We start from the raw sequence: 22792 nt of genomic DNA on the forward strand, positions 1-22792 counted from the left end.
GGAGAAAGGAGTTTCATTCAACATGGGGAAAGAAGGCCCCATCAGGGAAGAGGGACAGAAAGACCTCTCTAAGTAGGACTCCCTGGTTATGACTTCACAGTGCAGGGGAACATGGTTTGACTCAAGGTAATATCTAAGGGGAAGCTATGGGAAGCAAGGCACTGTGTTCACACCCCCTGTCCTGGAGAGGACCAGAGAACTCTAATTTAGGGAGCATTTTCAGGAGAGGCCATGCCAGAGAAGCTTGGGTGGCGAAGTGTGGACGAATGGCGGATAGCAGTGAGCAGGTCAAAGGAAGGCAGGGAGACCTTTAAGCACAGAGCAGGGAGGGGAAAGAACAAGATATGTGGTTCTTCCAAGTGACTTGGTCAGCATCCTGCACGGTCAAAGGTAACTGCATGTCCCCAGTGTTTCACAAAGTATAACCTTATGTCAGTGGGCTTATCTGGAGAGGTGGTGCACAGAGGCTTTCGGCCCACACACATCTCCCCTGGCTCCAGTCCTTTCAGTGTGTCCATCTCCCCTTCAGCCTTCATCTACAATGAAAATCAGGAAATATGAATCAGGGAGTGCGAACCAGGAGGACCCTTCCCCCCCAATTCCACCATCTCCCACAACACCCCTGACCACCTGTCTTTTGTCACCACCCTGATGAGCCCGGCCTCCTTCCATTCCCAGGGATCTCAAGTGACTGCTTCTCACCTGATTTTCTAAGAGGTTCCTGTTCTTGATGATGGGATCCTTCTGCCCCATGGTGGGCAGGCCAATGAGCTGGTAAGGTCTAGTATTGCTCGAGGTGAAGGACAAAAGCTGTGGTGAAAGAAGAGGCTCCAAGAGGTAACATCTGGGAAAATCTGCCCTCCACCCCAGATTCCCCATCCCCACCACCACCCTCAGCAGGAGCAAAACTAAAGGCCTCACTTTGGGCATGTTCTCCTCATGGATCTGAAGGGAGGAAGCCATGTCCTTTGTACCATTCAGTCCCATTTCAGCAGCATGGTGCGTCACTCCTAGAATAGGAGACAAGGGTTCAGGCGGATGAAGGGGCACAGCTGAAGCAGCCTCAGAACGAACCTTTCCCTAAATTACCCTCTAACCACCACTCCCACAAAGACCACTCTGCACCTAGTTGCCCTAGAATGCCTGCTGTCACGCATACCTGGATCTGAGTGGACCTTCTGAGGAAGGTCATGAGCTCTCTGGCAGCCCTCATCTCCTTTCATATTGGTCACCTGCAGAGACAGAGATGGGATTATTGGCTTGAACCTCAGGTGCTTGGAGCATAATTTGTGATGGAAGGAGTGGTTGTGAGTCAGAGCATGGCCACACACATCTGGAGTCGGCATTCCTTTGATCAGTTTCCCATTTTTTGACTCCAGCTCTTTCCTCACAGACTGGGGCACTGCAGAGGGGATGTCAAAGGGAGGGCTCTGCAAAAAAGGCAAGAGATTTTGGTTAATACCAGGACCTTTGAAACCCAACGATAAGCAAAACACTCCCATCTAACCTGCCAAATGGTTCCTAACTAGCTTTGGCCATATCTGACACACACCTTATTGCTATCTTCATCACAAATCTTGTTGCTGACATTGTTCAATGCAAGCTCAAGGCTGGCACTGACCTGCAAGCTTTGTGCCTGCATTTGTCCATAGTGAAATTCAGGGAAAACTACAAGAGACCAGAATCCGTTCTCTGCTGGCATGCTTCAGTTGTGCTATTACCACGTTGTTGTCTCTGGTGCCAGAGTGAAGGAGACATTCTATTGGCCCTGGGACAGATTTGGCAGCCAGAATCTGTCACACACTATGCCACTCGAGTCTTGGACCATCAGCAAGGATGTAAGAGGCCGCTATCATGATGGAAACACTGTGTAAAAAAGTACCCAACCACGTGTTTCCTTCACAGAGCTTTCAACGTGTTTCCACTCTTAGACAAATGTCCATTATTTCTAACCTGTGTATGATTTCAGGGCTTGATAAATACTGTTTTGTTTTTACATTCCAACCTTTTCTTCGCAATAATCACCTTCAATTTTGTAGCCTGCTTCTCTTTCCTAAGCTTCTGGGAGAGCCTCCTTTATGCAGACCCTGACACCCCCTCTGACAAGGACTCCAGAGCCTCCGTTCAAGTCCTGCCTCCTCCCACCCGTCAGTTTGAACCAAATAGAAGCAAGCCAGGGGGAATTGCTCCATCTAGGGAGCAGTTTACATTTTTTGAGATCACCTTTTCCCCTTTCTCCCTGCCTCCTGCCTGTTTCCTTTGTATTACATCTCCCAACATACCTTTAGATGAACCAAGGTTGAAAACAACTAGTAATAAAAAACACACTTTACCAGCTCCCTATGGCCTTGCAGTGTACCCATTGTCCTCACGTGGGATCAGCACAACTCCACCTACTTTGTTTCCCCTGCCCATTACATCCACTTTGCCAGGACACTCACTGTAATCATGGCGAAAGGACCAGCGCTTCCATCCTGTCTGTTCCCCTCCGTTCCTGCGTCTGGACCTTTTTGCTCTCTCTCCATATTACCTTGCTCTCCTTTATGGTATGTGTCTCTCTGCTTGGAAGTTGGGTTGGGATAGGGGGTGCTGTGGTGACATAGAGAGGCAATAGGTTATGATAAAGTTCACTCAATTATTAATTCCGCCCTGCCATTCTTGATCCTACAAGGCTGTAAATTAGAAGAAGATGACAGCATGAAATCTAGTGCCACATATCCCATTGGGACATGCACGCCACCATACTGGCTGGTCACTTACTATCGTGCTCCAGAGTTGGCCCGGGCATGCCGCATTGCTATGTTTTCACCTTGCTTCTGGCGGGGTAACTGATTAATGCTAGGACTGGCTTGCTCAGAAGCCTTGGGAATTCTCCTTCTCACTAATACTTCAGGATCTTGCTGATTGTGGTGAAATATCAACTTGGTGATTGTTCCCTGAAATTGGAAACAACCCATCAGTCATGGTAATGCCAGAAATCCAGCAGTGGGCGTTGGAATGAGGATGGTAAAGAAACATCACTGATTTTTATACTGTTAACAAAAATATACCCCCGTGCTACCAAAGCTGAAATATTCCTTTGTGGTTCCACTTTATGGGATCTGAGAGGTGGTCAGTGTTGTGCCCCAAGGGAGAACAAGCACAGAGGAAAAGGTGGGAGCAGAGAATCCATGTTGAGATGGCCCTTCCTACTCATGTGATCCCTGTCTGGGTGACCTCAGAAAATTGCATAACACCTCTTACCCTGACCTCTCTCTTTTCTTCTGGAGGAGTAAGAAGATGTTCCCTGAATGTTTAGTGTTACAGTACAAGGTTGACGGGCAATTTGCATGTCTTGAAAGAAGACATTAAAGAATGAAAACTGGAGCTGAAGAATGTAGACAGAATGAAGGGCAGACAGAAGAAATGGTGGAGAATATGAACGAGGGCTGAAGAATTGAATTAGAGGGGATAGGGTGAATATATCTCACACAAGGTCAATTAGAGTCTAGAATTAAAGAGCCAGAAGAGCGGGGTACTTAAGGAGATCATGGCAGAGAAATTTCCAAAAGCAAACCAAGACACCACATTGGTATAACCACACATTAAAAAGGCAAAAAATAAAAATACTTTGCGACAATTCGTTACTTGAGAATAGAGGGAGTTTCCATCAAGATCAAAGTTTATATTTTTGCATGAATAAAATAATGACAAAACAATTCTAAATTTCTGTCCATCTCAACATAGAAAACAGAGTATACACAACAGTCACCAGGAGGTGTAGGTATTTGCATGTCCACAATCATGAGGGACATTTTTAATGAGTGACATATAAAACTAGGAGATCCAAATCTGTTAAATTGCGAAGATTTAACAAGTGTGAATCACAAAATTTGCTTCATTGACATACAGCGTGGCTCATTAAAAAGCTCTCATGAAATGTTATCTTGCAGATCATGTGTGAGGCCATTAAATAAGGTCTCACTGCCACTGAGTCCACTGTGATTCACAGCCACCCAAGAGAGCACAGGAGAATTGCCCCTCTAGGTTCCCTGGACTGTACTCTTACGTCAGTAGAAAACCTTACCTTTCCCACCGAGAGAGGCTGATGGTTTGGAACTGGTGAACTTGTAGTGATCAGTCCAATTTACAATTCATTATATCCCTTGGCACTCCAAATCAGAGTGCAAACACTTCTATCAACCAAACTCACTGCCATTGAGTCAATTCCACGACACAATGACCCTATAAGACAGTGTTTCTCAACTTTCCTAATGCTGCGACCCTTTAATACAGTTCCTTATGTTTTGAGAACCCCAACCATAAAAGTATTTTGGCTGCTAATTCAGAACTGTAATTCTGTTACTGTTATGAATCCATATACAGGATGTATTTTCATTGGTACAACTTGAACATAATTAAAGCATAGTGATTAATCACAAAAACAGTTATGTAATTATGTGTTCTGAAGTATTTATTTCTAATGACAAATAAATGAAAGTTTGTCCTGAAGCATGGTGTAGCATGGGTAATAGTCTTCACGCTGGTTACACATATATGGCCATGTCTGCAGGTGGGTGGACCCACATGGAGACGGAGAGAGGAGCAGTGTCTCGGTTCCTAAGACTATCAGAAATATGTGTTTTCCAATGGTCTCAGGTAACCCCCGTGAAAGGTCGTTTGACCCCCAAAGGGGTTGCAACCCACAGGTGGGGAACCGCTGCTATAGGACATGGTAGAGGTGCCCCATGTGAGTTTCTGAGTCTGAAACTATTTACAGGAGTAGAAAGCCCCATCAACCTCTCAAACACCTTTCTTAAAATTCTATAATCACATTTGAACAGTTAGGGTGCCCCTTCCCAAACATGTAAAACAAATCCTAAGACGGTAAATTCCCCACATGAAAAACGCTGGGAACCATCCTCATTCCACAAACCGTAATCAATTGACTCATGTCTGTGCCCTCCCTCAACCAGGAGAAGGACTTTACCTGAGCCAGGATAAATCACACTGAGAGCTTTTCCATGCAGTGTCAATCAGCCCCCATCCTTATGCTGGGGGACAAGTCACCCTACTTTGTGAGGATGAGTTGGATTCAAAGATAGGAGGGGAGTTCCCCTCTGAGAGTGCCCTACCCAACCCCTCTCTCCTGCTTGCGGGGCTCACCAACTCACCCAAGGTGTAGTGCAGCTAGGAATATGTCACCGCTGTCCTCACTGGGATTTCCTGCTGAGAATTGTGGGGTCTGGAGCCTGTGGTTGTGGCAGATCAAAGTGGTAGAGCTTCAGGAAAGCCAGAGCTATCCACCAACCTGCTTGTCGGAGCTGCACAGGACGGCACTACACGGTCAAGATGGAGTCTCCACAGGAAATATCTTTCCGAGGGCACAAAGAGGAGTCACTCAGGAAGTAGAAGAGAGTTAACTTTCTGTCTTACTGCACCCTATGATTGCCACTAGCCTGACACTGATTTCCAACCAAGCTCTCCTCCCTGCCCTGCAGAGGAAGCTAACTATAGCCAAGAAGCCTCAGTTAGAAATATTGTTGCTAAAAATCCAGGGATGTGAGTGTACGCTTTGGATCATCATATCTCTGTGCCCCCACCTTCTGCAAACCCATGGAACTAGGAGTCCTGCTCACCCATGTGGGCTGTAAAAGTTGGTAGAAAGGTCAGGATCAAAGCCAATCTTTAATCACAGTTAAGTGCCTAAGGCAGAGCACAGACCATTCTAAAAGCAGGGACCTTCCACTCACCTCAGAACTCTATGTACTCAGAATGCTGTGCGCAAATACAGTTCAGAATACTTTTAACAGTCTGACAGGCAGGCGTGGCATGTAATCGAAACAGTGAAATGTTTACCATATATATGCAGGTGATCAGTGACTGTAAGGTTCAACATCATTACCAGTCCTTCCTTCCTAAGGGACAGCCACCTCAAGCTTCAGTAACTGTAAGGCTTCACACTGAGAGGATTGAGCCTGCATCAGGACCATAGGCTGAGCCTGAGCCAGCCTGGAGGTCATCGAGTGAGTCAGCCTGGAGGTCATCGAGGGAGTCAGCCTGGAGGTCATCGAGTGAGTCAGCCTGGAGGTCATCGAGTGAGTCAGCCTAGAGGTCATCGAGTGAGTCAGCCTGGAGGTCATCTAGTGAGCCAGCCTGGAGGTCATCGAGGGAGTTTGAGGCCTGAGCTTCCCACATATGAGCAGTCAGTCAGCCGAGCATCAGCAGCACCTGAAGAAAGTTACATGACCGAGTGTGTTTCAGGGGTTCACCATGCTCTTATGATTGGAATAGCTGGCCCTTCATGCGATCAGAGTTGTCAAATGACTACAGATCACATGGCTGCAGGAAGATGCCGACGGAATCAGAGTGGTGCAGATCACCAGACTCCACTGGTTGTGGGAAAAAGAGCAGAATCATGTGACCCTATAAGTGTGTGCATGCGTGAACACACAAAACTCCCTTTCCTGGGATGGCTGGGTGCCTCCTGACTGTATGCTTCTATGATATTAGGGCTGTCCTGATTCTATGGTTCTGGAAACCCAAACTCTAGTGTTTGTGTAACCAGACGTTGCCCGTGTGACTCAGCCACCCCTTGCTAGGGGTTCCTTCAAGAGACCTTCCATGGCATATAAGCATGGACTGGACCACCTCTTAATGTGATAATTGAACGCGCTTTTATTTAATAACTCTAATTTTAATACATAAAATTACCACAACACGATAAAATTAAAAACCGAACTCATTATCATTGAGTTGTGCTGACTCATAGTGACCTTGTCCAACAGGGTAGAACGGTGCCTGTGAGTTTCTGAGACTAGCTCTTTATGGCAGTAGAAAGCCCCAAACCAAGATCTCCCTTAAAACCATAACCACTGGCAGGGCCACTTGATCCCCTAAGTGCACGGGGGGGCCAGCACACACGCAATATCGCTTTCCTCAGCAGCCCGTGGGGTGGGGGCGTCTTGACAGAAGGATTCTAGGATAGTATGCTTCTCAGGATCATTGTGGTTCTGGAAACCCAAACTCTAATGTTTCTGTAACCTGAGACTGTAGCTGTTACTCAACTTCTTGATAATGGTGCATCCAAGGGACCTTCCACAGCTTATCAGCTTGGACTTGACCCTACCTCTGCTTAATGCACCTATTTTGTGTTCTTTTGTCTAATCACTCTTTCAATTTAATACATTGACATTGCCACAAAACAATAAAATAGGTCCTCCTTAAAACCATGACCATTGTCATAACGTAGGAGCCTCTGAAACACAATGAGCCATGGGAACCTGGCTGCCTTTTGGTTACATCCTGTCTAGAGCAGCCCCACAGGGGTCCTGGTGGCGGAGTGTGCATTTGGGCTGCTAATTGCAAAGCAGCAGTTCAACACCAGTTCCTGAGAAACAACAGACTGTCTACTGCCTTAAAGATTACAATCTCAGAAAAGCACGGAGGAGTTCTGCTCCACCCTTAGCGTCGTTGTGAGCGGGCACTGAGTGGATGGTTGGTTCTGTGCTGCAGGGTTGTTCATCAAAAGGCCAGCAGCTTGAAAGCGCCAGCTGCGCCTCAGAGGAAAGCTGCTTGAGGACTTACATTCTCAGGAACTCTCCGGGGCAGTCTGCCCTCACCTCACAGGTCACTGTGCGTCGGAATGGACTCGCTTGAACGATGCAAGGGAAATGGAAGCAAGTGAATGCGCTCTAGTTATTGATTTAAAAACTCTGCATCGTGATTACTATATTACCTTTCACAGATAAACTCAATTCATACCAATAACGTTATGCCAGTAGTCCTTTTAGAAATCAGTTTTACAAAGGAGGACCTGGAAGTACAGGGGGTGGTAGTAGACGTGTCTAAGAAATCACAGATCTTGTAGATGGTAGATTCAGGATTTCTTCAAACTCTGTGTTCTGGTCAATCACCAGATTCCTCAAAGAAAATTAATATGATTTCACCATTACTAATTCAAACACACAGGAAACCCAGGCACTGTCATAGAAAATTTGAACTCGGGGAAGATCTTTTTGAAATGACATTTCAATACTTTGAAGTACTCTCCATGCTGAGAACAAAGTGAATCTAATCAAGAACCCATCTAGATTCATTTGAATGTACAGTTAAACCTTTTTCATATATGAAATATTTGTACATAAAGCCTCACCTATTCTGACCTATAGGAGTAAATAAAATTCTAGATGATAGCAGAGATTTCTTCTTTTCAATAATTAAAAATTAAAATAATAACGAGTATCAACATCATACTTATTGCTTTCCTGAATTTTAAGAATTAAAATATAGGAAGTTGAATTCATTAGGATTGACTCTGCTAATCCTCCTTAGAAAGAACGGAGTATACACTCTATTTCTGAAAAATCTCATTTCACAAAAACTGCAATTGCGGATTTGTCTGTGAAATCATAGCTTTTTCTGTATGTCCAAAATAAATTGGAATTGGTGTCTTTGGTTTGCTGGCTTAGGCAATACAAGTGGGGAGATTATTTTCCCAGGTGCCTGCAATGTGGTATGACTACAACAATAAGCTGAATAAAATTGAAAATGCTAAGTTTTCATCATCATTAAATCAGAATATTTAAATGTAGGGATAACAGACTGTGTTTGTATTTATAAATCTATCCCAAAATACTGTGCATCTGTTTCTGATAAAGCATAAAAAGAGATGGCAATATTCATGTAGACTTTAGATGACATTGGGAAATTATTTACTTGACATATGTCAATGCAGAACATGAGAAAGAGCCCACAGCTTTACAATAGTACTTACAAAGAAACCTGAAGTGGACTTTAGGATGCATCTGTGCACATTCCAAGGATGGAATCTGACATGGAGACTGCTGTCTGTCCCAATTTGCGAACTACATGTACATAAGGCAGAGCAGTGGTGTAAGTCACAGGTAAATGCTATGGAGCTTATCTGTACTCAAGGGAGACTTACACAGTATTGATTGTGATGCTGGAAAACTTGTTTCACGAAAAGGACAATCTAAAGCTCATAGCTTTCATTCTTCCTCTGAGATGATTAACAAGACTTCCTTGGGATTAAAATTTACATGTATATTTAATTACAGCAGTGGTGGGTTGTCAGCACTCTAATGTAAATGCAGTGGGGGCCTAAGTCTACGGACGGACTTCTGTAAGGCTGGAGTCCACGTGTGCTAGCTGGTTAAACACTGCATTTAGAAGGGCTAGTGGATTAAGCGTTGAGTACCTTTCTAGAAGGATAGCAGTTCAAACACATAGCTGGTTTCTCTTCAGTGACAGGCAGTTAACCAGATTTTTGCAGTAACACCATGAGAAAGGGAGAGATCCCTGCAGGTGTTGCACCACGTCAAAATTCACACTATGTCCACCCTGCAATGGGCTCAACCTTTAGGGACTTGCACAACATGCAATTGGCAAATCGCAGACACAGAGAGAACTTTTGTCAGCCAAAGGATGGAGAGGAGCTAGAACCTAGAGATTCCTTACAGGGTGTTTCTCATGGATGAGACATTTGTGAGACTCAGAGTCTGACCCCTTTGCTCAATCAGAAAAATAATTTTAATTATTATCCTTCAAAACGTCAAGAGACAAGATTTTATGCAGTGAAGTTACTTTCTTGTGACCCTATTTATTACACTTTACTATAAATACTTGATGTGGATCTGTTAGAATATGAAGGGGAAGAGGAAGTTAAACCATTTTTTCTTTTCTTTTTAGCACTTTAGATTTGAGTAACTGCTTTTCTTGTTGTTTATTTCCATGGAGTCAATTCTGACCTATATTGACCTCATGCACAACAAAACACTGCCCAGTCCTGAGCCATCCTCACAATTGTTCTTATGCTTGAGTCCATTGGTACAGCCAGGGCTTCAACTCATGTCCTCGAGGCCCTCTCTCTTTCTCACTGCCCCTCTACAACATGTGGTATGCTGTTCTCCGGGCACTGGTCTCCCTGGCAACGTGATCTAACATATAGGACAAAGACTCTCCATGCTTGCCTCTCAGGAGCATTCTGGGTGTACTTCTTAGAAGACAAATCTGTTAATCCTTCCAGCAGTCCATGGGACTTTCAATAGTTTTCTCTAGCTCCACAATACAAATGAATAGATTCTTTCTTTAGTCAGTGTTCAGCTTTCTCATGCACATGGGACAGTTGAAAATATCATGGCTTGGGTCATGTGTGTCTTCAAAGAAACATCCTGGCTTTCTAGTATTCTAAAGAAGTCCTGTGCAGAAGACTTCACTAATGCAACCCATCCTATGATATCCTGACTGCTGCCTCCATGAGCATGGATTGTGGATCGAAGCAAGACAAAATCCTTGACAGCTTCATCTTTTCCTCCGTTTACCATGATGGTATTGTCTATTGGTCCAGTGGTGAGGATTTTGGTCTTTACATTGAGTCATAATCCATACTGAAGGCTACAATCCTTGATCTTCATCAGCAATTGCATCAAGGACTCCTCTTTCCCCAAGCAAAGTTCGGTTATCAGCACGTAGCAGATTTTTCATAAGCCTTCCTCCGATCCTGATGGCACCTTCTTCTTCATATAATCCAGCTCCTCTCTGATGATTCTTTCAGTGTACTAATTTCATAAGTATGGTGAGAGGCTATAACCCTGCCACAGTCGTTTCCTGATATTGAACCCTGCAATATCCCCTTGTTCTGGTCGCACACCTGCCTGTTGATCCACGAGCACAAGGGAGTGTTCTGTCATTCTCATTCCTCTCGAGGCTCCTCCCGCAGTCAGATGCCGTGGTACATTCAACGAAATCCAAGTACACACCTTTCTGATATTCTCTACTTTCAGCCAAGGTCCTGCTGACATCAGCCATGATATTCCCTGTTCCAGACCCTCTTTTGAGTCTAACCTGAACTTCTGGCAGCTCCTGTCAATGTACCTCTGCAACCAGTGTTGGACGATCTTTATTAAAATATCATTTGCGTGTGATAGCAATGATATTTTCTCTAACTGGAGCATTGTGTTGGGTCACCTTTCTTCAGAATGTACACAAATGTGGATCTCTTCCAGGCAGTTGTGCACATAGCTCTTTCCCAAATTTCCTGGCACACATGAGTGAGTGCTTGCAGTGCTGCTTCAGCTTGTTTAAGCATTTCAATTGGTATTGTATCAACTACTGGAGTCTCATTGTGGCTAATGCTGTCAGTGCAGCTTGAACTTCTCCCTGCAGCACCATTGGGTCTTGCTCATATGCTGCTGCCTCCTTAAAGTTAAAATGTCCACTAGGTCTTTTTCTACAGTGACTCTGCGTATACTTTCCATCTTCTTTGGATGCTCCCAGCAACATTCAATTTTATGCCCATAGCATCTTCAAGAGTGAAACTAAACCCTTGAAATATTCCTTCATTTCTTTTTGTTTTAAGGTATGCTGAGTGTGCTCTTCCTCTTTGCTTTTCTAACTCTATGTCTTTGCACATTTCATTGTAATATTTGTCGTTGTCTCCTCTAGGGGTACTCTAAAATTTTCTATTTAACTTTTTCACTTCATCACTTCATCATTCCTTCCATTTGCTTTAGTCACTGTATGAGTAAGAGCAAGTTTCAGAGTCTCTTCTCCCACGGACTCTTTTGGATCTTTATTTGGGGATGAGAGAAAGGAGAGGGGTCTAGGATATGAGAAAAGGGCTGGATAACAGGCAACCTTTTATTTCGCTTCTCAAACAGAAAGTTCTGTCATTCTGAAGGCAGGTACACCTGATGTGCACATCCCGAGTTTGTAACAGCATCCAGGACTGCTCTGTCGAATTCCTAATGAGGAGAAAATGGGTTTTATTTTCCTTGGACAGGTAATTCACACAGCACCTGGTCTGAGTGGGTGTGGCTGCAGCACACCGTGTATAGGCATTGACAGCTTGGTGTGGTTGCCACAGACCCAGGCCCGCCCAGGGGCAGCTTGGCAATGCCTGGTTGGGAGGGGACGGGACAGGGAGGAGGGTTCAGGGTGTGGGCAGCGAGGGGATCGCCCTGGGGCTGGGGTGAGAAGGAAGAGCAGCTGAGGAGCACTGGGCAGATGGGAAGCGGGTGCTGGCAATGCCAAGTGAGTGCTCCTTTGTGAGGGACTCTGGAGTATATTTTCAGGGGGCAGAGAAGAGAGGCAGGCCTGAGGGTGATAAGAAGGGGAGTCACTGAAAGAGACAGATTTAAGCAGTAAAGTATCTGCCGATGAAACCACCCCTTCCCCCAGTTGGTACCTAGGTCTCTGTAAGTATTAGTAAGTTATTCATTCCCCAACCTCTCTAAAAGAGTACACAACAAAGCCACTTAACCAGTTCCTAAGCAGCACATGCCCATGTCCTGTGGGGATACCCAGTGACACCCAGCCTCTCCCCGCAACCACCAGTGGCCAGTACATGCAACAACTACTCCAGGGAGACATTGGGCAGTCACGCTAAAGAGCATCTTGGAAATGTGAGATTTACCCTCCCTCTTCCTTGGGATGACAGAATTTGGGCTGAGTTCCTCTGGCTCCTACACAAACTTGGCTAGAGACAATGGTGCAGCTATTAAGACACCGTCTTTTCTTGGAGGCTGCCCAGGCTGTGTTTCTACTATGGCCAGTTCAGGTGGTGCTCACCTTGGACACCTGCTGCCTAGTCCAGGTTCTTCGGTCCCAACAACCTGGGCCTGCTGCTGGAAGCTGGGAGAAGTGAGAGTGTGTGTGTGTGTGGGGGGGGGAGTTCCCAGCAGCCTTTGGGGCCGTCTCATCTTCTCTAGGTACACCTTGTTCTGAGTGAGGAGCTGGGCTGGAGGAGGAGGAGCCAGACAGGGGACACATGTGAAAAAGGCTAGCTAAGGAAGAAGGAAGCAAAGGGATGTGTATACAGAAGGTGTTGAGTAAAGCAGTGTGTAAAAAAGACCAGCAGCCCCTCAGGGACTGGGGGTAGGGAGGCCCCTGCTGTGGGGTCTATCAGCTGTCACCTCCCTGCCAAATGTGGAACACCCCTCCCCCAGGATTCTGTTTCCATGATCCATCTGTGATGCTCTAGGCTCAATGTATAAGGACACTGTGTGCCACTTTTACACTAGGCACATCATCAGCTTCCCCTGGCGCCGCAGTAAGAGTCAATGGAGGTGGGTGGGAACGCAACTGAGATGGCCTCCTTCCCGCCTTGCTCACACCACTGATTCCAGAGCCTGTAGTTGACTATCAATACGTGCTGTGACCGCCTGGTGCCTTAAAGAGCCTGTCTTTGGTAAGCCACCTCAGTGGTTAACTGACCAAAGGGGCGCTAAGAAGGGAAGGGTTGCCTTCCGAAAGGGGATCTCTTGGATCTTGTAGAGGTCTTAGAGAAAACAGGAGGGGAGCTGAAGAAACCACTGGAGACACAAGAAGCGGTGCGGGGCAAGGATGGTGGAGCACGAGGGGGTGGTGGGCGGGGAGCCCAGCCACACAGACACGGCTCCTGTTTGTTTGCTCTTCCTTTCCCTTTCAGAAAAACCGCAGCTGCTTTTAAGAATGACACGGCTCAAACGAAACCGCCCCTGCTGCCTAACCTTGCGCCTGGTTGGGGCGAAGTTCACCAGGAAGGGTCAGAGAGTGGCACTGCCGAGGGCTCCCAGAGCCTGCTGGAAGGGTGGGACTATTCTGCACTGCAGGAAAGTCGAGTCCCTACAGTCCTGGTGGAAAGGAGAAGATGAGAATGATGGCGTCGTTTGCTTTTGTGTGTTTCATATTAAAGCAAGCAGATCAATGCCATAGAGCCACGGGTGCAAGCTGGGTGGACAATGAAGCTTCCAGGAGTGGAGAGAAGGATGCTCTCTCAGTCTGAGTGGACAATGGGTCTGGCTGTCAACACCTGGCTGTGGTGTGAAGGGTGAGCACTATCAAACCTTGATCTCCTCCACTTTCACTGCCCGAGGCTTGATGGCGCCAGTGCGCTTCACCCGGGAGGCTGCCCAGGGCCTTCTTGCAGCTTCAAAGATTCCAGGCTGGGCTTTTCATCCACTCGCTGTTTTGCCTGTAGGCCTGTGGGGACTGTACTGCACCTCTTGAAGGAACATTTTGTTTACTGTCAGCCAAGTGGAAACCATTCATTTCCATCTGAGAGGACCCTCTGCTGGTGTTAAGGATCAAAGGCTGGGAGCCAGGCGGAAGAACTCTGCGTGGGGCTCCCATGGACAGGCTCGGCCCCTGGGGCAGCTGGATGGACTGCTGGATGAACTGACCAGACCGGTACTGAGGCAGAGGTAGCTGGGAGCCAGGCAGCAGCATTGCCAACTGCGAGAGCTGGGAGTCCAACATCTGGGAGGTTCTAAGCCCTGCAGCCTGGCTGAGCTGGCCTTCACAGGCCAGGGCTTGGTTTCCACTCATGAGCTGGTAGATGGGCTGGTAGGGGGAGCCTGACTGGAGCTTCACCATCTCCAAAGGCTGCATGCCTGGGAACTCCGGGTAGGGCGGCTTCGAGGTTGTGCCCCCAGACAGGATCATGGTGCTGAGTGGTGACAGGCTGGAGGGAATGTATACCCAAGACCTGAAGGATTGGTTGTAAGGAGCTGAAGCTCTCCTGGGACTGGGAAATGGGAACCCCCTCTCAATCCGAGCTGAGCCTGTGCCTGCAGAGCTGTGTGAAGGGAAATTGGAATCTGCTGGGCAGCACGGCCTGTCGGTAACTCTGCTGCCGAGGTATCATTTGAGGAACCAGCCAGGGCTGACTTACAAATACATAGCAGCCCAGATAGAGAGGCGGGAGGTGGTTGCCTGGAATGGAGGCAGAAGGCGCTACGGAGGCCACAGGCATGGGCAGCATGGAGAAGCCACTGAAGCACTGTAGCTGACCCCATTGGAGGCTCCCACTGAGGATGGAGGCTGGATGCCCAAACCAGTGCCTCCTGGAGAACTCTGTCCTGGCAAACTGGGAGAGTTCTCCCAAGCCTTGTGGGAAGACTCCATCTTCAGGGTGAGGTCTGTGGTGGGGAAGAACATTGGGGAGAGACCAGTAGCCTTCTGGATGTGATGATGCCGCTGGAGGATGCGAATGGACTGTGTTGATCCTGTGTTACGCCAGGGGATCCTGAAGTTTGACCACGGGATTCCCTGCACGCCCAGAGGCAGAACCAGGAGGCAGGCTGAAATCAGAGTCCTTTGGATTGACTCCGAATTCAATGGGTGGCACAGGCAACATGTGAATTTCTAGCTCATCAACAGGTTGGACGATGGCCCCTTAAAACCGCTCAGCCCCCTCTGAACCCTTTCTGTTTTTCAGAGACCACTGATTGCCGATGGGTCCTGGTCTGTGTTCCTTGCTCTGTCCTGAGCTTGGTTCTGAAACCTTGTGCTCAGATTGCTTTTGAGCCTGCTCCTTGTGGCTGTCGGCCTTGGGTTCCTCCAGGCCAGGCCCGTTTATCTCCTCTGGCTTCAGAGTACAATACGGGTAGCTGTGCTGTGCGGAGGTCATGGACGACTCCCTAGACTCGGTGCTCAAGTCAACGCCACTATCTCCCCGGCTGCTCTTAAAACCCTTGGCAGGGCTGGCCTCGGCACTGCTGAAGGCGGTGACAGCTTTACTCTAGGAGTCACTGATTGGGGCCTGCACGGGGGAGGGCTTGGCTGCTGTTCTCCCAGATCTTGGTGCCCAGGCTGTTGCCAGGCACAGTTATATCACCTTGCTCCAGGCACAAGTTGTTTTGCTGTTTGGAAAACCGAGGAGGGATGCAAGAAGAGAGACCTTGACTTTTAACAGGCACCTGCACGGCCTGCTCCTTCTTTCTTTTCTCTTCCTCCAGCAGGCGATGCTACTTCTTGATGAGAACTTCGATGAAGCCTTCACCTACCATAAAGCCAACCTCACTCCCCTCCCCTGGGTTGTACCCGCAATTTTCAATGATGGCATTTCCATAGCTCAACTCATATTGTTGCAGGACCTCTCCTGGCTCGCCTCTCCTGTGTGCAGCCAGCCTTGCCTCCTTCTCAGGTTTCTTACTGGAACCTTCAGGGACATCAGAGTTGACACGAGCAGCTCGACCCAGGGAGTAGGAGGAGCGGCTGCTCCCGCTGCTGCAGTCACTGAGACCCCCAGACAAAGCTTCTTCTGGGGACCTGACGTTCATGTCCAAGGCCAGAGTGCCATTCAGTTTTGGATATAGGAGTGAGTACTCCTTATTCTGCAAAGCCATGTAGCCCTCGGGACTCCACACAGGAGCCGACTCAATGATAGTCGCTTTTCTTTCTTGAAGTGGGGGCACACAGTTCTGCTCCTCAGACCGACAGCCAGTCCCATCGAGGGAGTCTTGGGGGTGCCATCGGTCTCAACAATCCTGAAGGATGTAGGACTGAGGGGTAGAAATCAACAGGTGTTCGTGTCTCACATGGACTTTGATCTTTTCTTTCTCTCCTGTCATTTTAATGACCTTTTGCTTTCCTCAGGAATGATGTCTTTGACACCATACCTCTGCTCAGTAGATCGTCTCTCGTCCGTGTTCAATTCAGTAAATATGTTCCTGAGATATTTTGGAAATTCAGGTGGGATAGACTCAAGGTCATATTTTGACTCTCCTGCACTTGTTGTAATTTTTTTACCTTTACACTGAACTTACATAGGAGCAATTGATGGTCTGTTCCAGTAAGCTCTTGGCCTGGTTTTAGCTTCTGCTATTGAACTTCTCCATCACCATCTCCCACAGACATAATCAATTAAAATTCTGTGTATTCCATCTGGAGAAGTCCATGTGAATAGCCACCTGTTCTGTTATTGAAAAAGCTATCACCCTTTCACTGATGCAAGAGCCTAGTGCGGTGGTGGGAGAGGTATCCTTAGGACCGGCACTGCTGCGGAGGCCTGGAGCTGACCTCTCTGACTTCCCGTCCGTGCCGAGCCCACTCGATCTGCAGCCATGTCCGGGGATGACATGATCTTTGATCCTACTATGAGCAAGAAAAAGAAGAAGATGCCCTTTATGTTGGATGAGGAAGGGGATGCACAGACTGAAGAAACCCAACTCTCAGAAACCAAGGAAGTGGAGCCAGAGCCAACAGAGGACAAAGATGTGGAAGCTGATGAGGAGGACAGTAGGAAAAAAGATGCTTCAGATGATCTAGATGACTTGAACTTTTTTAATCAAAAGAAAAAGAAGAAAAAAATTAAAAAGATATTTGATATCGATGAAGCTGAAGAAGGCATAAAGGATTTTAAACTTGAAGGTGATGTTCAAGAGCCAGCTGAGCCAGAGGATGACCTTGACATTATGCTTGGCAATAAAAAGAAGAAAAAGAAGAACGTCAAGTTCCCAGACGAGGATGAAATCCTAGAGAAAGATGAAATGTTAGAAGATGAAGACAGCAAAAAAGATGACGGCATATCATTCAGTAACCAGACAGGCCCTGCCTGGGCCGGCTCAGAATGAGACTACACATATGAGGAGCTACTGAATTGAGTGTTCAACATCATGAGGGAAAAGAATCTAGATATGGTTGCTGGAGAGAAGAGGAAATTTGTCATGAAACCTCCACAGGGCGTCCGAGTAGGAACCAAGAAAACGTCTTTTGTCAACTTTACAGATATCTGCAAACTATTGCATCGTCAGCCCAAACATCTCCTTGCATTTTTATTGGCTGAACTGGGTACAAGTGGTTCTATAGATGGTAATAACCAACTTGTAATCAAAGGACGATTCCAACAGAAACATATAGAAAATGTCTTGAGAAGATATATCAAGGAATACGTCACCTGTCACACGTGCCGATCACCAGACACAATCCTGCAGAAGGACACCCGACTTTATTTCTTACAGTGTGAAACTTGTCACTCCCGATGCTCTGTTGCCAGCATCAAAACCGGCTTCCAGGCTGTCACAGGCAAGCGAGCACAGTTCCTTGCCAAAGTTAACTAATTTGCTAATCACCACTGATTCTGCAAAATGTATTTTGGAGATTTGGCTGGACAGGTTTACCAGCAGTGGATACACCATTGTATTGAAAACAAGATCGAAAAGCTGCCAAGTGTTTTTGCTTGTGGCTGGTTGGCCTGTGAAATCCTTGCAAGATGCCGAGGCACGAGCGGTCGACATCCTCGTTGCCTACTTAACAGCTGTCAGAAACGTGATGGGGTGAGGAGGTGTTTTTTTAAAATCGTTCATAGACTTCTGTGAAATGCAAGATAAATTAAAGTTATTATAACAGTTAAAAAAAGAAAAGAAAAAGCTATCTACTATGAATAAGTTTTCCAAAATTCTATCATACAATATCCTGCTTCCTTTGTTTTGAATAGTTCATATTTCCCAACTACTTTTCCTTTCTTTTGTTTCCACCTTTCAAGTTCTAACCTCCAGTAACTGTCAATGCACCTTGATTACATATTTCATCAATTTTCAACTGAAGATATTAGAAGTGTTACTTTTCTTGTTCATTAGGTGTTATGGTTGGTGCATAATGTTGAATAATAGTTTTCTGGATCGGATTTCCTTAAATGTGGATAGATACGATCTTCTTACAGACAACATTGTACTTTATTGTTTTTGGAATGTTCTTTTTGACAATGAATGCCAAGTCATTCCTCTTGATTGTGTTATTACCAGCATAGCAAATTGTATGATTTTCTGATTCAAAATGGTCACCTTGCTAATGCCTAGGATATCAGTCTTTATGCGCTCCATTTCATTTTTGAAGACTTCCAATTTTTCTTAGATTCATACTTCACAAATTACAAGTTCTGGCTGTTAGCAGACTTTTGCAGCGGCCTCTTCTTGCCTTGGGTCATGCCCCATCAGCAAAGGAAGCTCCTGAGGGCTCCTCTCACACTGGCTTTCCCCCATTCCTATCATCTTCATTGATTCCACTGTGGGAAAGCAGCTCCTCTTCAGGTATATCCGACTAGTGTCATCCTTCTCAAAGAACCGTCCTCGGACACTCTCTCCAACAATATTTGGCTTCCGTTGATTCAGCCTTCATTATCTTCCAATGTTTTGATGCTATGTGTCTGGCTTTCAGTGGCTTTGTCCTCTGGACCAGGAACAGAGTCCTTCTTCGATGTCTGTTCGTAGATGGAAATTCTGCTGAGACCTGTTCACTTGGAGTGACCAAGCTGGCAATTGCAATACCAGTGACATCATGTCCAGCATCAGAGCAACCCACAAGGCACCAAAGTAGGACAAAGTGGTAGACAAGTGGTAGTTGTCTCCTGGAGGGAATACACGATGCCAAAGGAATTTAGAGGTTGCCGCCTCCTTCATAGACTGTCTGGGCAAAATTTGATCTAAAATGGGTGCTATATTCATGCAATTTTGTTTTTATTTGTAAATGTTAAAATAGCCTTTGAAATTAAAAATCTAAACAATTTGTATATAAGTATGCCCCAGGCTCTATAAAATCAGAAATGTGAGAGTTAATCACAACTAGATTCCAAAATGAAAACTTAGTCTGCCAGTTTTCTTTGTGTGGAGCAGTTTGTTACTAACCCTTATTTCAAAATCTCCAATAAGCTAACATAGACAATACACAAAAATTAGAAAATTCGTTTTTCATTTCTCTAGTCACCTATGGAGAAACTTGACCGAAACATAATGTACATGATTATATGTAATTCAGCAGTAAGTCATTTAAATATAAACTACACTAAGAACAAATCCAAACTCCACCTTTAGATTTTCCCTAAAATGACAAACATGTTCTCCCCAGCCACCCAAACTTCCCCAACATCCCGCTTGAGTGAGAATTCTAGTAATTTCTTAATTCACTAATAATATACCGGTAGTTTCTGAATAGGTGCATCTATTTTTATTACCTGGAGAGTGTAACATATGGAAGAAGGAGAGTTTGTGTATTGTGGTTATTGTTCTTATATTGGTAAATATACATCTGGTCAGTATCTGCAAACCACATCTGGTTAATGTCTGAAATCTTGTGTGCACAAGAAAACCTCCTCACCTTGTGATATAGGGTTCAGATTTCCATTAGTACAAGCTCTTTCCCCTCATTTGCACGAGGGGATCAACCTTCATTTATAGCTAGTAGGAGAGGCTCTCAGTTGATCTCATCTAAACCAGTCAACCATCCTATGTCTTAAACTCAGGCCAGTGAACTATGAGACATTTACTAGGGTCTGCTTGGGTAAAAAGGCTTTGTTCTTCTGCCATGGATTTAAATGATTAAACAAATATTCACCTTTGTTCCTGGCAGACCTTCAATGAGGACACCTGATTTCAGGAGAAGGCAACAGTGTGAAAAAGAGCATAGAGCAGTGGAAAGATACTTGGTATTTGACCGTTTGAATCTCAGGCTCAAGTAACCCTAAAGACCACTCTACTTCGGGACTGTCATTAATTCAATAATATTAATTTCTTTATTGTATACGAGAAAAAGATTTAGACTTTCTTTTGTTCACCAGTTACATATCACTGGTTGATGCATATAAATTGTAGTCCAGCTTTGACTATGTGCATATGTTAGAAGAGGGGTGATGTCTGTATACCTGGGAGTTTTCTCTCTTGGATTCTGCACGTGCACTTTTATATTCTTATTCCAAACAATCCCAAATGTCCTACATCAGAGTGAGCATGATTGGTGGGATATATTGGGACAAGAAAACTTTGTGGTGTGCTTAATTCATGTCTATGTTGGCACTGTGTGTTGCTGTTGAGCTCCAGCTCCATCTCTATTTGCATTTGAGTCAGGTATTACCTAATGCATATCCTTCAACATTGCCTCAGTCTTCCTGAACTGTGCACGTCATTGATGGTTAAACTTTACGGTCTTGTATCATTCTCTAGTTCTCACGAGCATTTATTCATCTAAGATGCCACAAAGAACTTATGGAGGAAATAGGGATCATAGAACCTTCATATCAACGTGCTCTATCATGATTGTGGTATCTGTATAGGGAATTCATCTTTCCCATCCAAGGGATCTCTACACTCCAAATAGATATAATATATTGAGCATAATTTATATTTCAAGAAAGCTGATTTTAAATCTCCATATGCCTTCTAGAATCTAGACCCTTGGCCTGCTCATACGTGAGCCCATTGAATTATTCAGCTGTGGTAGTATAAGTTTTCCACAAACAATGGCTACTCAAGGAGTGTGAGACTGTTATATCCCAATACGCAACCCAACCTTTAGTTTTCCAACAGACCACACCTCCAAGATAACCCAAAGAAAACTCTCATCTTCCTGGCCTCACACCAAACCTGGCCCTCCACTATCTCAGGTATCAGTCTTACCCAGCTGCTCAGACTGAGGTTTTTGCCGATACTCTTGGTTCCTCTCTGTCCCTCCCCAGGGATATGCACACCATCAGCAAGTCCAGTGGATCCACTTTCCACAGGAATCCACCTGTTTTGGAGTGAAATTTCTTAATATGACACTTTACCCAAGTCTCAAACTCATATCAAATGATTGGATGGATCATACAAGTGGGGCAAGTGTAGCACTAAGAAAGGGAATTGGTAGCTTTTTGTTACTGTACACTGATCAGTAGGATTTGCAACCTTTAAAGTAGCCACACAGAAACAATGAGGACCTTGGGAGGGGACATTTAGAACCTGTCTGAAGTGGCAGAGGCCACTGAGAAGAGATGTATCAAAGACTGTGGCAAGGAAACTCAAAGGAGAAGTGCAGACATTGTGAGGGACCTTCTCTTCATCCGTCAAGAGACTGTGGAACTTTGGAAGGAAGGGACAGGCAGGCTGGTTTCATGACCCATGTCGACAAAGGCCACGGGATCATGTGGCAGAGAGTCTGAGAACTGGAGAGAAACTTGGCTGCTGGCTGAGGAGGCCAATGATTGTATCCTTACTGTTTGCTGATCCTGACTTGTGGTCCCCTATTGACTTCATTTAAAAAGCTTGCAACACTATTGCTGAAGATAAAAGAGGTGCATAAGAAAATGTGATGAAGAAAGCTGATGGTGCCCAGCTATCAAAAGATATAGCCTCTGGGATTTTAAAGGCTTGAAGATAAACAAGCAGCCATCTAGCTCAGCAGCAACAAAATCCATGTGGAAGAATCACACCAGCCTGTGTGATCATGAGGTGCCAATGGGATCAGGTATCAGGCATCTAAGACTCCAAACAAAAGAAACACACATCATTGTGATGAGGGCCAGTGCAGAGTGGGCACCAAAGCCCATCTGCAGACAATTAGACATCCCCTTACAAAAGGGTCACAGGGAAGAGTTGAGCCAATTAGGGTGCAATGTAGCACCGAGGAATCATCAAACTTTCCTGTAGTTCTTTCATGTTTCCTCTCACCTCTCCCACCAACCCCTGGTCACTATCATGACCCAATTCCACCATATAAACTGGACTAGACCAGAGCATGTACCCGGGTACAGATAAGAGCTGGAAACACAGGGAAATCAGGACCTATAAAACCCTCAGCACCCACATTGAGAGTAGTGATTCCATGAGGGTAAGGGTAATATTAGGGGAGAAAGGGGGAAACAATCACAATGACCTAAATACAATCCCCTCCCAGGGGGAAGGATAGCAGAAAAAAATGGGTGAAGGGAGACATTGATCAGTGTATGATTTGAAATAATAATAATTCATAAATTACAAGGGTTCATGAGGGAAGGAGGGTAAAGGATGGAAGGAAAGAAATGAGGACCAATGGCTCAAGGAGAAAGAAAATGTTGAGCTCCTAATAAAATGATTTATATAAAAAAGAAAGAAAATGTTATGAAAATGATGATGGCAAAACATGTACAAATGTGCTTGACACATGTATGTACGCATAGGTTGTGGTAAGAGTTATATGAGCCCCAATAAAAAGATTTCTGAAAATCTTAATTTTGAGTAATGTCTGTGAGTCCTGAGTGACCATTCCAATCAATTATGAAACCCTGCATAAGAAGAGCAGCGTG

General features: G+C 45.5%; 2 pseudogenes; one reads left to right on the forward strand and one right to left on the reverse strand.

Annotated features, from left to right (window-relative positions):
- LOC142433642 (protein PRRC2B-like) overlaps positions 1 to 22792 on the reverse strand; it is a 28353-nt pseudogene that overhangs the window by 3689 nt on the left and 1872 nt on the right.
- Positions 16746 to 17822, forward strand: LOC142433114 (eukaryotic translation initiation factor 2 subunit 2 pseudogene; annotated as a pseudogene).

The sequence above is a fragment of the Tenrec ecaudatus genome, chromosome X (assembly GCF_050624435.1).
Source record: "Tenrec ecaudatus isolate mTenEca1 chromosome X, mTenEca1.hap1, whole genome shotgun sequence".
NCBI lineage: Eukaryota > Metazoa > Chordata > Mammalia > Afrosoricida > Tenrecidae > Tenrec > Tenrec ecaudatus.